The following is a 14,345-nucleotide window of genomic DNA, read 5'->3' as shown; positions in this document are numbered from 1 at the left end:
TTGAAAAGAACATTTTCAGTTTTGTGACAAACAAGCTGAAAAGGTTCCAGAAGGTTTTAAGTTCAGATTATTCAGAAAGCTTTGACAGTCAGAGTGAAGATGAAGAGCAGAGGAGGAGCAGAGAGGTATTTCTGAGGATCACTGTGGACTTCCTGAGGGGAATGAAGCAGGAGAAGCTGGCTGAGCGTCTGCAGAGAAGTAAGAGGATTTTAAGATCTTCAACAGGGTGATGAGAAGGAATAGAGGAAATATTTGTATCACATCAGTGACGTCTTTGGGGATCGACAGCAATGATAAAATGTTTCCATCAGATTTGCATCCACTTGATCCACTGATTCAACCTGTGGTTTTTCAGAGACTCCTGCTCGTGCGTGCCAGCGGAAACTCAGTGTGTTTGAGGGCGTCGCCAAAGCAGGAAACCCAACGCTGCTGAACCAGATCTACACAGAGCTCCACATCACAGAGGGGGGGGCTGTAGAGGTCAACAATGAACATGAAGTCAGACAGATTGAAGCAGCTTCCAGGAAACCAGACAGACCAGAAACAACCATCAGATGTGAGGACGTCTTCAAAGCCTCAGATGGAACAGAGGAACCAATCAGAACAGTGATGACAAAGGGAGTGGCCGGCATCGGGAAAACAGTCTTAACGCAGAAGTTCACTCTGGACTGGGCTGAAGACAAAGTCAACCAGGACATACAGTTCATGTTTCCTTTCACCTTCAGAAGGCTGAATGTGCTGAAAGAGGAAAAGTGCAGCTTGGTGGAACTTGTTCATCGATTCTTTAGTGAAACCAAAGACGCAGGAATCTTTAGGTTTGAAGAGTTCCAGGTCGTCTTCATCTTCGACGGTCTGGACGAGTGTCGACTTCCTCTGGACTTCATCAACAATGAGACCCTGACTGATGTGACAGAGTCCACCTCAGTGGATGTGCTGCTGACAAACCTCATCAGGGGGAATCTGCTTCCTTCTGCTCGCCTCTGGATAACCACACGACCTGCAGCAGCCAATCAGATCCCTGCTGAGTGTGTTGGCATGGTGACAGAGGTCAGAGGGTTCACCGACCCTCAGAAGGAGGAGTACTTCAGGAAGAGATTCAGAGATGAGGAGCAGGCCGACAGAATCATCTCCCACATCAAGACGTCCCGAAGCCTCCACATCATGTGCCACATCCCAGTCTTCTGCTGGATCACTGCTACTGTTCTGGAGGTTCTGCTGAAGAACCCAAAGGGAGGAGAGCTGCCCAAGACCCTGACTAAGATGTACATCCACTTCCTGGTGGTTCAGCAAACTGAAGAACATCAAGTATGATAGAAAATCTGAGACAGATCCACACTGGAGTCCAGAGAGCAGGAAGATGATCGAGTCTCTGGGAAAACTAGCGTTTGAGCAGCTGCAGAAAGGGAACCTGATCTTCTATGAATCAGACCTGACAGAGTGCGGCACCGATATCAGAGAAGCCTCTAAGTACTCAGGAGTGTTCACACAGATCTTTAGAGAGGAGAGCAGACTGTACCAGGACAAGGTGTTCTGCTTCGTCCATCTGAGCATTCAGGAGTTTCTGGCTGCTCTTCATGTCCATCTGACCTTCATCAACTCTGGAGTCAGAACTGGCAAAAATAACACTGTGTGAAGTCATACTGTTCAACCGCAGAAGAGAAGGGGAAGTTTCAAAGATGCCACTGAATGCTTTCTCGCTGAGAGAAGCCTCGTCCACTCATCTGGATGTCGAGCTCGCTCTGTCCGAGTTAGTGAGGAAGCTTTGCAAGTATTTCCAAAGAATTGAGATCAAAGGCAAACGAGGAAGAAAGGTCCTCATCCTCCTGACCCCTGATATGTTGGCTATGTTCTATGGACCTGCTCGTCGAGACTCGTCAAACCTGCGAGGTCCCAAATGAAAATTTGTTTGTTTGGTAGACCACAAGCACTCAGTCATGCTCTCCTGCCTGCTGTGAGATTCCCTCTCACCTCTGTCTCTCTCACCACCTTGCCACACCCCCCCATCTACTGATCAGTTCCACCTGTTGCTCCCAGCTGTGTCTCATCTCCACTCATCATCCAGCCAGCATTTAAGCAGCTCCGGTCCACTCACTCACTGCCAGATTGTCTTTGCGTCCCTATGATTGTGCGATTGACCTCCTACCCGGCACTTCTACTACTACTTCACTTTAGTACTCCTTATCTGCCCCAGAAAGAAAGGCCATGGAGACCTACGTCAATGACTCTCTGGCTGCAGGCATACGCCCCTCCTCATCCCCTGCTGGGAGATCCATCAAGCATGGCTTCAGTGTGTGAATGCGTATGAAAGAATAGTCTCCTCCTAATTAGATCCCTCCTGTACTAATGTGTGTGTGAATGGGTGAATGAGGATGTCATGTAAAGCGCTTTGAGTAGTTGAAATCACTAGAAAGGCGCTATACAAATACAGACCATTTACCATCTCGTCTGCCTTTGAACTGCTCCATCTTCGCCAAGCTTGAACTTAATGACGTGCTCAGAGTTCCATGCCTCTTCCGTCTCATTCCTGGGGTACATCGTGGCCCAAGGAAGTATCCAAATGGACCCAGCAAAAGTTTGCAGTCACCTCCTACAACTACAACTACAGCTCTGTGGCACGATATAAATAAAGATTGATTGATTAAATTGTCATAATGTTCTATATTATCATAATGATTATAATTATTGTATTGTCAAGATATTTAGTTTCTTCCACATTTGTCAAAACCATGTGGTCTATTTATTTACTAAGTAATGATCACATAAAGTCAGACCACATCAATACTGGAGGTGCTTTTATTTTGGACAAATATTTGCCCGTTATGATGCAGAATAAGATCTTGCTGTGTGTGCACACCTTTCTTCTAGTGACTTCAGACTTTGATTTAATTCCTTGGACAAGTCCAGTTGTGGAATAACTATGAGCTGGATGACTGAGAATCTTCACAGACATTTAGTTTCATACTATAAATATATATGTATATGATAATAATTCATATTTATGTATTATTATTTACTGAATGTGAAAAAAAGATTTATTGTACCAGCTTTAGTTTCATTCATTTGGTTATTAAAGGTTGTATATTTCTGATAGAACTTTCTCCCGTTATATTAAAGGTTTTCTAATTGAGGAAGACGATGTTTTACTGTGTCGAAGTGGTTACGCCTGCACACTCTCTGCCTGCTGCTGAAGTCTGATTAAAGCTGCCATATTTATACATCATCCACACCAGCAGGCCGATCAGGTGTGTTTAACCATCCAAACCATCCAATGACTGGGAAACAGCAAACACAGGTTTATTTTCTATATGAACAGTAACATCATATCAGATTCATCATCACGTGCATTAGACAAAGGTATTAAGCTCTTTACACGAAAAGTGCTGAAACATTTCTACACCTGAAGAAGTAATCATCACCTTGATATGATAAATGTGTTCTGTAGGATAAGATATTTCTTTATCAGTCCCACGACGGGGAGATTTCTGTTCCTGCAGGCAGAACACTGAAAGGTGAACACAGTCAGTTTGAAGAGAAGCTCTCAGACTCACATTTTAAAACTCTTTCAAACCAAAATAAGCAAAACGAGCAGCTCCCGTTAATCACATTTGATCGTTGCTGCTGCCATCTGCACACCTGAGTAACTGAAAGTGTCCTCAAAGGTCCCAAAACCATGTAAACGTGTTCTAGGAGGAGATCCAGATACGAGTAGAAACCTGGAGATGAGCAGAACGTGGGACCGTCAAACAACAGAGAAGAGCTCTAAAGTGACAGGAGAGAAACAGTAACTTGATCAGATTCAGTTGTTTGTGTGATCACAGTGATCAGCTGGTCATACTGAGAGTGTTTCTGGAAACAGGAGGAGACTCTCCCTCCTATGGAGAACACAGAGACACTGAGGAACCAGGCCACCAAAAGCCAAAGCCAGCATACAGAGGCTGAGTGAAGGTGGTGCTGAAGGTGTGGAGGTGGATCAGTGAGTCAGAGGAGACTCTGTAGAAGGACAGAGAGCCGGCAGGACAGTCCAAGTACACTCCTACTCTACCGGAGGAGGAGGAGGAGGAGGTTGTTTCTTTGTTATTGTGCCTGACAGAGTAACCACCACCTGAACACTCCAGACTCCAGGACTGATCATTTAATCCAAACCAGCAGTCCTTAGTGGTTCCACTCCTCTTGATTCCTCTGTAACTCACAGCTACATTCACCTCTCCTCTCCACTCCACCTCCCAGTAGCAGCGACCAGTCAGACCTTCTCTGCACAGCAGCTGAGGACAGTAGTCCTTAAATCTCTCTGGATGATCAGGATATGGCTGTAGCTCCTCCTCCTCCTCCACCAGTGTCACCGTCCTGTTGTTGTCAGACAGTTTGAGCCTTCCGTTCACTGTGTTTGTGTCCACTGAGAGTTCACAGGAATCTGATGGAGAGAAGAAGACACCAAACAGCAGCAGGTTATCAGCTGATCCAACTGTTGGCTTTGACTTTAGTTTATTCAGGGTCGAGCAGCTGGAGCCTCCTTCTTCTTCTTCTACACTGCATGAACCGGTTCTGCTCAGTCACGGCTCAGGACTCAGCTGATGCAGAAGATCTGGTGATCAATGACTGATGACAGTTTGTGGGGCTGATTACATCATATTTAAATGTCAGGACACCTTCTGTGATCCGACCACCACAGAGAACATAGAACCAGGGCCGGCTCTAGGCATAGGCCATATAGGCGGTCGCCTAGAGCGCCGGCTGCTGGAGGGGCGCTGCTGCAAGCCGGTAATAATTTGCATCCCCGAGTGGCGCCCCCGTCCGTCCGCCGCTGTTGAGACGCGCGCGCGAACCAGGACCAGGATCCAAAGGTCCTGGTTCTCCTGCTGTGGTTCTCTGACTTCATGAATCACTGCTGAGGATCTTTTTACTGATATTAGTCCTGTTATAATTATTCACATATTAACTGTCGTGTTTTTCACTGTTACCATATTGATCAGGATCAGTCACATTGATCAGTACCAGTCATATTGATCAGTATCAGTCACAACACTGGTTATGAATTAGCTCTATATAAAGAAAGGTTGATTGATAAAGACGATTAATTGCATCTATATTTATTAAATGTTCATAAGTCAAAGAAACAAAGTGACAGGTTGTCATCTGTAGCTGACTAGAAGGCTGCAGTGTGGAGTCTGTAAATATCTTTAAACATCAGATTGTGAGCTGCTCTGTTCTCATGAATGAGTCTGAATCCACACTCACACTTCCACGGAACAGGTTTCAGCCTGTGTTCTCCACCGTGGTCCATCCTGCAGGAAGAAACAGTCAGAGGATGAAAACAAGAACATTTCTATAGAGATGGTTTGTCTCAGTATTATTACTGAACATGTTCTGCAAATAAAGAACAACTTCCACAATAAAACCTGTGAATATATCAAATGAATCTACAGAGAAATGAAAAGCGTTTGTGAACGTCTTCCCAACATCTACAACTTTCAAACAGATATTTGTGAATCCTTGAATTTCAGACAAACGTCCCACCAAAGTAAGAGCACGCCGTCTCTACGAGCTGATGAGAAAACAACCAGCGATAAATGATGCGTTCAGTGTTTAATCATGTTAATGTGACGCTGATTATTAGTGTGTGTTCATTTGTTCTGGAGACTTTCTAGCACACACACTTCTGTCTGAGGATGCTCGTGGGCTTGTGCTGCTTCTTCAGAAATACTTCTGCTTCTGACGCAGCAGCACAAGGAAGCTGGACGTCTTTCCCTCCCTTATCTTCATGTTTAACCTTCAGTATCTAGTGAGGACTGGAAGCTGCAGCAGCGACAGCAGGTGAGCAAACAGCTACTGTGCCGTTAGTCAGAATAACTTCTTCACACAAGCCTCAAACACAAGAATCCCAGCATGCAACGTCTGCTGTGTCAATGTTGGGAAAGTTACTTACAAAATGTAAAATATTTCATGATACTTTCATTTGAAAGTAATAAGTTTCTTTACAATCTTACTGCCTGTGTAGAGTAATGTGTTAAACTACTTGTTACACTACTTTTGAATTATATTGTTTTTATTTCTGGAATTTATGTTTTCTGATCCATGTTATATTGGCAAAATATTTAAGTTTACAAATCTTTTTCTGTATTTGTGGAAGGTGTTTTATATGTATAGATTACATATTCACACACAGATTGTTGAGAGCACGAACACCAGGTTTTAGCTCTGTTCATACCTGAGAGTGTCCAGTCTCCACTGTGGATCATCCAGTCCAGCAGACAGCAGCTTCAGTCCTGAGTCTCCTGGATGGTTGTAGCTCAGGTCCAGCTCTCTCAGATGGGAGGGGTTGGAGCTCAGAGCTGAGGCCAGAGCAGCACAGCCTTCCTCAGTGACCAGACAGAACGACAGCCTGGAATCAGGAAAAATATCACAAAATCTACACCTACTCTATCTTGCAGACATGCCTAAAAAAACAGATTGGAAAAGCCGGAAACTCATAATTGTGACGGCTTCATTTCAACTAATAAAGATTATTGGAGATGATTGGTGTCCAGCCGTTCCATTAGCTTTTGGACACCATGTTTAAGATCATTTTATAAGAAGAATAATCATAAATGACAGCATGGAATTAGTTTTCAAAATGGTCAAGTACCAGTCATCAACACAAAGACACAACTTAATGATAGTCTTCATGTTTTCATTTCGTTAGTTTGAAAAGTTCCCCATCAATCAGCTTCAGAAATCTAAGATATCTCAAGGATTCAAGGACAGAACAGACTTAGGAATAATGAAATAAGCATCTTTGATATGTAGCAAGAGTCACTGATGAAACCATCAACCTGTTTTAACAACCAAGTCACAGCTGCACTCATGTTATCAGGACAGTCTTTAAGAAGTTCCGTATTTCTTTAACACTGACGTGAAAGTAAAGCAGTATTTAAAAGGCCTTTTGATATGTGGCTGAACTCTGACCTGAAAGTCTCCAGTGTACAGTATGGATGCTCCAATCCAGCACAGAGGAACTTCACTCCTGAATCCTTCAGGTCGTTGTTACTCAGGTCCATCTCTATCAGATGGGAGGGGTTGGAGCTCAGAGCTGAGGCCAGAGCAGCACAGCCTTCCTCAGTGACCAGACAGCCTGACAGCCTGGAATCAGGAAAGAGTTGGTACAATTTCTCTATGAAAAAAGAACTGCATGAAAATCTACACCTATTCTCAGACTGTTATCATTACCAGCTCATTAAATATGGCCATTTTGTCGACCCCTTTTGTGTCTGATACCAACTAACAAGGCACCTTGAAGTGTCTGTGCGAGACGCTAGAGGGCAATGTAGTGTAAATAGTGAGAAAGTCTGCAAAGGAAGGGGGTCAGATTGGATGGATGGATGGATGGATGAATAGATGGATGGATGAATCCGTCAGACACTGAACTTTCAGCCAGGACACAGTTTCACCCAAACCATCTTTTAACCAGGTGTTCATCATTCTTGCCTCATGATGAAGGTCCAGTAGACCTGTGGCGAGGTCAGAGTCCTGTGAATCTCATACAGAAGCTAAACAGAGGTCAGCATTTGATGACATGGGAGTGAGAAATGTTTGGAGTGAAGGGCCAGATCAGTGTTTCTGAACATCTAACGCTGCAGCTGAAGGGTGCCTTGTGCGTCAGTACCAGACGCTGAGGGACGTGTCTTTGACGACCTGGTAATGAGAACAAGTTGGTATCTACTGAGTCGCTGGCTCATAGACATACATCAAAAACAAAAAGCCACACACAAACAGTGATGCAGTTATACAAACCAATGTAGAGTATTCAGAGTTACAGTTACAACTCCTTTACTGTTCTGTTTGTTTGATACTATTTTTCAGAGAGCTTTAGGAGAAGAATGATCCCTCAGATGTGGAGTCATCAACATTAACCTGAGTGTAAACTAACGTTTTAATCAACTGATAACAAACACCTGATCTCTGACCTGAAAGTCTTCAGTGGACAGTGTGGACTCCCCAGTCTAGCAGACAGGAGCTTCAGTCCTGAATCCTTCAGGTCGTTGTTACTCAGGTCCATCTCTGTCAGATGAGAGGGGTTGGAGCTCAGAGCTGAGGCCAGAGCAGCACAGCCTTCCTCAGTGACCAGACAGCCTGACAGCCTGGAATCAGGAAAGAGTTGGTACAATTTCTCAATGAAAAAAGAACTGCAAGAAAATCGACACCTGACTGTTCTCATTGCCAGCTCATCAAATATTGTCGTTTTGTTGACTCCTTTTGTGTCTGATACCAACTAACAAGGCACCCTGAAGTGTCTGTGCGAGACGCTAGAGGGCAATGTAGTGTAAATAGTGAGAAAGTCTGCAAAGGAAGGGGGTCAAATTGGATGGATGGATGGATGAATCGGTCAGACACTGAACTTTCAGCCAGGACACAGTTTCACCCAAACCATCTTTTAACCAGGTGTTCATCATTCTTGCCTCATGATGAAGGTCCAGTAGACCTGTGGCGAGGTCAGAGTCCTGTGAATCTCATACAGAAGCTAAACAGAGGTCAGCATTTGATGACATGGGAGTGAAGAATGTTTCTGAACATCTAATGCTGCAGCTGAAGGGTGCCTTGCGCCTCAGTACCAGACGCTGAGGGACGTGTCTTTGACGACCTGGTAATGAGAACAAGTTAGTATCTACTAAGTCGCTGGCTCATAGACATACATCAAAAACAGAAAGACACACAAGAACACTGATGCAGTTATACAAACCAATAGAAACTATTCAGAGTTACAGTTACAACTCCTTTCCTGTTCTGTTTGTTTGGTACCATTTTTCAGAGAGTTCTATGAGAAGAATGATCCCTCAGATGTGGAGTCTTCTCATCAACATTAACCTGAGTGTAAACCAACGTTTTAATCAGCTGATAACAAACAGCTGATCTCTGACCTGAAAGTCTTCAGTGGACAGTGTGGACTCCCCAGTCCAGCAGACAGGAGCTTCAGTCCTGAATCCTTCAGGTTGTTGTTACTCAGGTCCAGCTCTCTCAGACTGGAGGACTGGGAGCTGAGAACTGAGGACAGAGCTGCACAGCTTCTCTCAGAGAGGTTACAGCCACTCAGCCTGAGGAAGAGACAGTGATAAACACAATGGTAGACTTTCTTCTTCATGAAATATAAAGTCTAGAAATGAATATATCTAGTGATTCATCCACCTACAGAGCTTTGCTGGAGGCTCTGACCACTGGCAGCAGCCTCAGAAGAGCCTCCACTGATGCAGTTATACAAACCAATAGAAACTATTCCGAGTTACACGTTGCAACTCCTTTCCTGTTCTGTTTGTTTGATGCCATTTTTCAGAGAGTTATATGTGAAGAATGATCCCTCAGATGTGGAGTCATTAACATTAACTTGAGTGTAAACCAAAGTTTTAATCAACTGATAAACAGCTGATCTCTGACCTGAGAGCTTCCAGTGTGCAGTGTGGACTCCCCAGTCCAAAAGACAGGAGCTTCACTCCTGCATCCTTCAGGTTGTTATCACTCAGGTCCAGCTCTGTCAGACTGGAGGACTGGGAGCTGAGAACTGAGGACAGAGCTGCACAGCTTCTCTCAGAGAGATTACAGCCACTCAGCCTGAGGAAGAATCAGAAATACCACAACCAAAATGTTTTACTTCAGATCTTTAAACTTATTGGATTATATTGATTCTTGCGGTGATCCATCCACCTACAGAGCTTTGCTGGAGGCTCTGACCACTGGCAGCAGCCTCAGAAGAGCCTCCTCTGAAGCAGAGTATTTCTTCAGCTCAAACACGTCCAGATCTTCTTCTGATGACAGTAAGATGAAGACCAGAGCTGACCACTGAGCAGGAGACAGTTTATCTGTGGAGAGACTTCCTGATCTCAGGAACTGTTGGACCTCCTCCACTAGAGAACGATCATTCAGCTCATTCAGACAGTGGAACAGGTTGATGCTTCTCTCTGGAGACAAATCCTTGTTGATCTTCTCCTTGATGTATCTGACAGTTTCCTGATTGGTCTCTGAGCTACTTCTTGTCTGAGTCAGCAGACCTCGTAGGAGATTCTGATTGGTCTGCAGTGAAAGACCCAACAGGAAGCGGAGGAACAAATCCAGGTGTCCATTTGGACTTTGTAAGGCCTTTTTTACTGCACTCTGGTAGAAATGTGTGGCTTTAGATGTGTCTCTAAATAGTTTAGACCACCATCCTGTCTCTGACAGCAGATTGACTCCAGACTTGATGAAGGTCAGATGGACATGAAGAGCAGCCAGAAACTCCTGAATGCTCAGGTGGACGAAGCAGAACACCTTGTCCTGGTACAGTTCACTCTCCTCTTTGAAGACCTCTGTGAACACTCCTGAGTACTTAGAGGCTTCTCTGATATCGATGCCGCACCACACTGTCAGGTCTGATTCATAGAAGATCAGGTTCCCTTTCTGCAGCTGCTCAAACGCCAGTTTTCCCAGAGACTCGATCATCTTCTTACTCTCTGGACTCCAATGTGGATCTGTCTCAGATTTGCCGTGATATTTGACATTTTTAACTTTGGACTGGACCACCAGGAAGTGGATGTACATCTTAGTCAGGGTCTTGGGCAGCTCTCCTCCCTTTGGGTTCTTCAGCAGAATCTCCAGAACCGTAGCAGTGATCCAGCAGAAGATCGGGATGTGGCACATGATGTGGAGGCTTCGGGACTTCTTGATGTGGGAGATGATTCTGTCGGCCTGCTCCTCATCTCTGAACCTCTTCCTGAAGTACTCCTCCTTCTGAGGGTCAGTGAACCCTCTGACCTCTGTCACCATGCCAACACACTCAGCAGGGATCTGATTGGCTGCTGCAGGTCGTGTGGTTATCCAGAGGCGAGCAGAGGGAAGCAGATTCCCCCTGATGAGGTTTGTCAGCAGCACATCCACTGAGGTGGACTCTGTCACATCAGTCAGGGTCTCATTGTTGATGAAGTCCAGAGGAAGTCGACACTCGTCCAGACCGTCGAAGATGAAGACGACCTGGAACTCTTCAAACCTGCAGATTCCTGCATCTTTGGTTTCACTACAGAATCGATGAACAAGTTCCACCAAGCTGCACTTTTCCTCTTTCAGCACATTCAGCTGTCTGAAGGTGAAAGGAAACATGAACTGTATGTCCTGGTTGGCTTTGTCTTCAGCCCAGTCCAGAGTGAACTTCTGCGTTAAGACTGTTTTCCCGATGCCAGCCACTCCCTTTGTCATCACTGTTCTGACTGGTTCCTCTCTTCCATCTGAGGCTTTGAACACGTCCTCACAGCTGATGGTTGTTTCTACTGTTGCAGGTTTCCAAGATGCTGTTTCAACCTGTCTGATCTCATGTTCCATGTTGACCTCTCCTGTGTCTTCCATCATGATGTAGATCTCAGTGTAGATCTCATGTAGAAGTTTTGAATTTCCTGCTTTTGTGATTTTCTCGAACACATATTGAAACCTCTTCTTCAGGTTGGATTTGAGTTTATGCTGGCACTTGGAAAGAATCTCTGAATGAATTAAAATGAGACACAATTCAGAGGATGGCAGGGAAAACATGAGTCATCAAAATGTAAATTACAATATCTTACATTGTCATATCCCTTTTTAATGACCTACCTGTAGGTTCTGAGATGGTGTTTGGTAAATTCTTCAGTAGATCATTCTGATTCATCAAAATCAAAACCATTCTGGTCACTTTGATGGTGTTTATACAGTAGGTCTTCACCATCTGATCCACTGTGTCCATCCTGTCTGCATCCTCCAGTCGACTCTTTGGGATTGGTGAGAAGCCTTCCAGGACTCCTTTCTGCTGCAGGTACCACTTGAATTTTTTAAAATCCTCGGCTCCCAAATCCTCCAAAGTTCCCAAGAGGACCTGTTGAGGTGTCGCCATCTGGCCTCTCTGTCAAGATACAAAAGATTGTTTTAAGATACTGCAGTTTATAATTTTAACATTTCATGAAAGCACAGGTTGATAATCAATGTTAAGAAAATGGCAGAAAAGATTTCCTGTATCCGTCCTTGTGACAGCGGAGCTGAACCAATCTGTTTGAGAAGCTGCTCCGCTGTCTGTCCAGTAGTGGGTGAAGTGATGGTCAGGTTTGTTCGTGGTCCTTCTTTCCACCACCACTTCAAAAGTGTCCGGTTTGCAGCCAGTCACAGAGCTTGATCAGTTTCTGTCAGTTAATTAATTCTGTGTGTTGGTGTCGCCGGCTCTGATGCTGCTCCCCCAACAGACCACTGCCCAGTACAGGGCGCTGCCTACAACAGACTGGGAGAAGATCTCCAGCATCTTGCTGCACACGTTGAAGGATCTGAGCTTCCTCAGAAAGTAGAGGCGGCTCATCCCCTTCTTGTACACAGCGTCAGTGTTCGTCCTCCAGTCCGTTGTCAGTGTGGATGCCCAGGTACTTGTACTCTTCCACGGTGACAATGTCCTCTCCCAGGAGGTTCAGGGGCTGTGTAGCCGTCCTCTTCTTCCTGAAGTCGATCACCATCTCCCTGGTCTTTGCCACGTTGAGATGCAGGTGATTCCGACCAGACCATTCCACAAAATCACCCACCAGAGCCCCGTACTCCTCCGTACCCTCCACCTCTTATACACCCTACAACTGCTGCGTCATCAGAAAACTTCTGTAAGTGACACGACTCGGAGTTGTGTTTAAAATCTGAGGTGTACAAGGTGAACAGAACAGGAGACAGCACAGTTCCCTGTGGAGCTCCTGTACCACTGACCACCACATCAGACGGAGCGCTGCCTGTTTGTCAGGTAGTCGGTGATCCAGGAGACGGTGGGAGCGTCCACACTCATCACCTGCAGCTTCTCCCTCAGCAGGAAAGGCTGGATGGTGTTGGTGTGTCTGTGGGGTTGGAGGCATTTGGGTGCTGCTTCTGGAGTTTTACCACAGTGGAGTGGAGAGTGTCCATAGCAACCCCCACGTCAGCTGACAGCGGGATGTAAACAGCAACAATAATGGCACAGGTGAACTCTCTTTTGTATTTCCTCTTCTTTGCCATGAGCTTGGCTCCAGCCCTGCAGCCCCGGCGTTTCCTCCGGAGCTCCTCGGGGATGTGCAGCCTCGCTCCAGGCAGCAGCAGCAGCAGCGCTGGTTGCCGTAACGCCATCAGCTGTTCACAAGTGTAAACAATGCTCCCACACTCCTCCAGAACTTCATGATCAGAATCAGAATCAGAATTCCTTTAATAATCCCCAGGGGGAAATTGCTTTTTGTTACACACAGCTCCAAAAGAATAAGAATAAACTTCAAACACAAAGTAAAAATATAAATATATATAAAGTATGTATAAAAAATGATGTATAATAATAATAATAATACCACTACTACTACTAATAATAACATATAACATGTACATTCATGATGTAGAAGTAATGCCAAACAATGCCAACCAGTGCAAAAATCAATAACAAAGAAGAAAACACCAACATTTAGCGGGAGCTGCTGCAACAGGCTGCCGGAAGTGTATAAAATTACACAATAAATCAGTCGCACCAAATGGATATTTCCAGATCATTTGTTAAGCATCAAGAAAACCTCTCCACAGTTGAGTCAAACAGTGATCCTGATGATCAAACAGTTACACATTCCTCTGGTACGTTTCTTACCTGGTGAAGTGACTTCAGGTCGACTTGCAGACGCTTTCAACCTTCAACCTTCATGTGTGCAGGAAACACAGAGAAAGAGGAAGCTGCTCATTCCTTCCTCGTCAGTGTGTCTCTGTGCATGTGATCTGAGGACGCACCCTCTTTACGTCGGAGTTGAAAAAAGTTTCCTGTCCTTTACCTGACAGAGGCTGGAAAAGCAGAGAATGCTTTCTTGGTATTGTGTCAAAGAAAAAATACTCATTCACTCCTTCTAAACACTCCTCACTGTCTCCTTTCCTGATTCCTCTGTATGCCACTGCTGCATCAAGCTGTTCTCTGCACTCTGTCAGACCATTTCTACACAGCAACTGCACAGCAACTATCCAAAGCCTATAAATATATGCATTTATAGAACATGTTATCATTGGTGTCCATGGCCGGCTCTCCCAATAGGCAATATTGGCAAATGCTTAGGGCGCCGTGGCCTCCAGGGGGCGCCACAAAAGGGGAAAAAAATACCTTAAATATAATTATATTAAAACTAGTTATTACTATTAACCCTTAAAATGGAAAAGCTCACATTGATTTAAATGTAAAGCCCCCCCCCCTCTGGCTGATCGTTACCTGCTCCCTCTCTGTGGGGGGAGGGGTGAATTTATGGATGTGACCCCAGAGAACATTGTAAACATGTCAAAACGACTGAAAGTGTCCGGAGCACAGGGAAGAAAAAAAAGAAGAGAAGAACAGGAAATGACATGTCATGACATGAAGCAGCATCAGG

General features: G+C 45.0%; 1 pseudogene; it reads right to left on the bottom strand.

Moving 5' to 3' along the window:
- Nucleotides 1-3,340: 3,340 nt before the first annotated feature.
- LOC139217588 (NACHT, LRR and PYD domains-containing protein 3-like) lies at nt 3,341-13,648 on the bottom strand (annotated as a pseudogene).
- Nucleotides 13,649-14,345: the final 697 nt, after the last annotated feature.

Source organism: Pempheris klunzingeri, chromosome 18, assembly GCF_042242105.1.
Source record: "Pempheris klunzingeri isolate RE-2024b chromosome 18, fPemKlu1.hap1, whole genome shotgun sequence".
Taxonomy (NCBI): Eukaryota; Metazoa; Chordata; class Actinopteri; order Acropomatiformes; family Pempheridae; genus Pempheris; species Pempheris klunzingeri.
This window is presented reverse-complemented; position numbering and strand designations above follow the sequence as displayed.